The following is a 3,503-nucleotide window of genomic DNA, read 5'->3' as shown; positions in this document are numbered from 1 at the left end:
ATTCTCTCCGACAAATGCGACGTATTCATCGGCGACGATCTTTTCTTGATGGACCTCTTTCGTAGCTCTTCTCGTCCCATATTTGTATGGTATCCTCCGAAATCGCTCACCCGAACTAAGCTTGTCGATATCTACAGAAAACTTGGTGTCTGTACCCTGTCTGAATCGGCAGAGAAAACCATATCCGATCTCGATCTTGTTGAATCTGAGCTTGTAAATTCAAGCGACAAGATTACAAAAAGGGGTTTGTTTAAACTCATCCTCGGTTTTCTTGCTGATCCGAGATCAAAACTGGAGGTCGAAAAGAGACACGAAGCCGTTAGCCGTTTACTGGCGATAGATGTTTTTGAGACTGTGAAACCGATGAGGGTCAGGTATAGCTTATGGTTATCTTGTGGAGAAGTAGTTGAAAAGCAGGCAGAGCGAATGATACGTTGGGATAAGCAGAACTCGAAATTGTTCATGCAGAAGCTGGATAGATGCAAGGCCGGTTACAAAGATGTGATGGAGTATGGTTCTCATTTTGGTGAAGTAATAGCAGACGGTGTGTTGTGGGAGAATGAAGAATTGGTGGGCGAGCTTTCTGAACTCATCAGGTTGGGTTTTCTTGTGGAGTTTGATGAAGAAGCAGTTGATTTCCTGATGAAGACCAAGAATCTGCAAATCTTTGTGGAGGATCAACACTTCCTGTCTTCTATCATCTCCTTAAAATAGGTATATGTACAAATCCATAAACTTATAAACCAGTTTTTATATAACTGTGGAAATACACAGTTTTAGATATGAAAACCGGTTTGTAAGTATGTTGGTGTTATCGTTTTTTCGTCCACTCGTTTCTATTTAATTTCACTTGGTGTGTATTAATATTAAATGTTATTTTTATTGCAAGAACTAACGGTAACAAACACAATCGATGTGGCTAGGAAACAACCGTCAAGCAAGAGTATCAAAACGAATATAAGAATTAAAATAAATTAATCACATAAAAAATTGCTGTTTAAGTGGGCGTGTAAATTATAGTGTTAAGACTCCTATTGGTAAGCGCTTACCAGGTAAGCATTTGGGTAAACGCCCCCTAAGAATGTGGTCTCAACTCTTGGCACAATGCTTGTTGCTAATTTTATCAGTTGTAATTGTCGCTAATTTTATCTATTAACGGTTGTTGTAACTGTTATGCAGTTACATATTAACCACCAAGTTGTTTGTATCCGTTGATCTCTCTTAAAAATATATATACCAAGTTTGTGTATAAAAATGTATGGATTATCTCGGTACCAATTTCTTGTTTAATCTAAAGGGACTGTTTACTAAACACTTACTTGGTAAGTTCTTACCGGATGAATTTTCTTATTGGATGAACATGAGAAGGGTTAAGAATCTTAGCGGGTAAGAGCAATGAGTTTTACCTGGTAAGTAAGGATGACGACTCTTACCCAGTAATTTGTTGCATTCGATATGTTTTGATGTATTATAATATTACGTGTAAAAATAAATTTAATGTTAGAATCCTATAGGTAAGCATTTACCGGATAAGCAATTGGGTAAACGGCACCTAAGACAATCCAAAAGCAAAATATAGCATTCAAAGAGTGATTCCAAATTCACGATCTAACAATTTTTCAATGTTTACAATTTGATATAACAACTCTAATTTGCAGCCCTCAAAATTGTTAAGAGGTGAATCTTGTTTGGCAAAAAAAAGTTTGTTTCTTAATGATTCTAAAACTCTCTGAATGATTTTGTATCATGTGCCTCTCTTAACCATTCCTCGTTCTAATTTCATTGTAAACAATTGTCAAACAATTATATTTCATTTTTCATTATATGATAGTATCTTAATCATTCTCACTACTTAATCATTTTTCATCAAACCATTCAACAACCGTCAACATTCCTTTAATAAAATATTTTCATGGTATTATGAGATAATTTCTAATAATACTCTACATGTTGTAATTAAGTATTAATTAATATTTTTTTAAACGATTATTAATTAATAATGAAATATTACATTAGTAATTTTTTCAAAAGTAATATTTAATCAATAATTAAATACTTTATTATAAATATATTTAATTAATGACAAATAAACAGTTGTTGGGCATAATCGAAAGAAAGGGACAAACCTCTTCGAGTTACTCTAACTCAATCCAGTCTTTTTCAATAAGCTCTTAAAGAACTAAGATAACTTATAGTTGTCAAATATAACTAGGGACATGATTGGTAAATTACTAATCTACCCTTGTCAAATTAAAACGCTCTAACCTTCCACAATCTTTCACCTACCTTCCTCATTCTCCTCTGTTCGATTCAGTATCATTTGTGTACCAAACACACCCTTATGGAATAAGAGATCTTAATCTGAGTGATATCAGTGATTGAAAAACTGGTCCCCTCTCTTACTATCAGTGCTTGTAACGATAAAATGAATAATCAGCTCTAAACTATAGTGATATAATATATAATTTCTTCTTATTTGGCATGCAACTAATAGATGTTATGATTTGCAAATATCAAATACAGATAAAATCTGATTCTTTTCGTTATTTCGTTAGCAACTCGATGTGATACAAATACAATCCCTCATTCTTATTGAAGTCGTCGGATACAAGACTAAAGAATGGTTGCTATATTAAAACTTCATTTTTGGTAACGGATGTTGTTCCTAAACTTCGGAAACTCGGATGTGGACCCTCACCTTTGTCATTTCACAGCAGATTTCGACGTTAAGTTTTTCAGTTAACTTCATTTACTTGAGGGACTAGAAGTAATTGCTTTTTATGTAAAACAATATTACTGTCGTTCCAAAATAAGTGTTTGTATTTATATTTGTCTAAAAATAATTATCTATTTCTAAACAGATAACTAAATTTCCAAAATTACCCTTAACGCACAAATATCTAAGAGTTGATAAGTTATGTATATTAACTATGGGTGAAATTGTCATTTGGTTAAGTAAATAATATAAGAGTAGATTACATTATTCGTCCATGTAGTTTGCAAAAAATTACGGATTTCGTCCTTGTGGTTTCAAAATTTTGGTTTTTATCCCTATGGTTTGCAATTCATTTCTATTTTCGTCATTGAGGTTGAAACACTACTTTTAAATATGAAGGACTAAAATAGAAAGAAATTGTGAACCCTAGGGATGAAAAAAAAAACAATAAACATTAAACTATAAGGACAAAAAATTAACAAATTATAAACCATAAGAATGAAAATTTGCGATATTACAATTTTGTTATTTTATATAAAAATAGCAATATATCATAAAGTTAAGTGGTTGTTTGGTTCAGGCTGGAAAATAAAAATATAAATGAAAATGAAAACAATCTCAGCTTAACCTGGAATGAGAATGATCCCAGTTTATCCGGTCAGTAACTAATGTTGACTCAATCTACACTCTTATTCAATAAGCTCTTGCTCAATTTAAATTAGTAACCTATCCTTAATTTGTTTCAATTTCACCCTATGGTCTATGTGTGTGTATATATATATATATA

This window comes from Cynara cardunculus (genome assembly GCF_001531365.2).
Source record: "Cynara cardunculus var. scolymus isolate 2C chromosome LG 6, CcrdV1, whole genome shotgun sequence".
Classification (NCBI taxonomy): Eukaryota; Viridiplantae; Streptophyta; class Magnoliopsida; order Asterales; family Asteraceae; genus Cynara; species Cynara cardunculus.
The sequence above is the reverse complement of the archived record's forward strand: the minus strand, read 5'-3'. Positions refer to the sequence as shown.